Source organism: Oncorhynchus kisutch, linkage group LG11 (assembly GCF_002021735.2).
Source record: "Oncorhynchus kisutch isolate 150728-3 linkage group LG11, Okis_V2, whole genome shotgun sequence".
Taxonomy (NCBI): Eukaryota; Metazoa; Chordata; class Actinopteri; order Salmoniformes; family Salmonidae; genus Oncorhynchus; species Oncorhynchus kisutch.
Genome location: NC_034184.2, coordinates 1,245,655 through 1,245,895, shown reverse-complemented (window position 1 = coordinate 1,245,895; position 241 = coordinate 1,245,655).

The following is a 241-nucleotide window of genomic DNA, read 5'->3' as shown; positions in this document are numbered from 1 at the left end:
CTGCATTAACCAACTCTTATCTGCATTGGAGATGCTGCAGCTGGAGGCGTCACACAGTTATTAGGCCTTAATACCTGTTGGCCTCACGAAATACAGAGTCTGGAGGTAAACAGAGGGATGTGGTCTGGATCTTCTAACGTCTAACGGTCCACTCCTCATTTGATTACTGGCTGGATTCTTTAAGCAGTACATCACCGGTGCTCAATTTATCCAGGCAAACTAAACAGTGACCATGTTATAG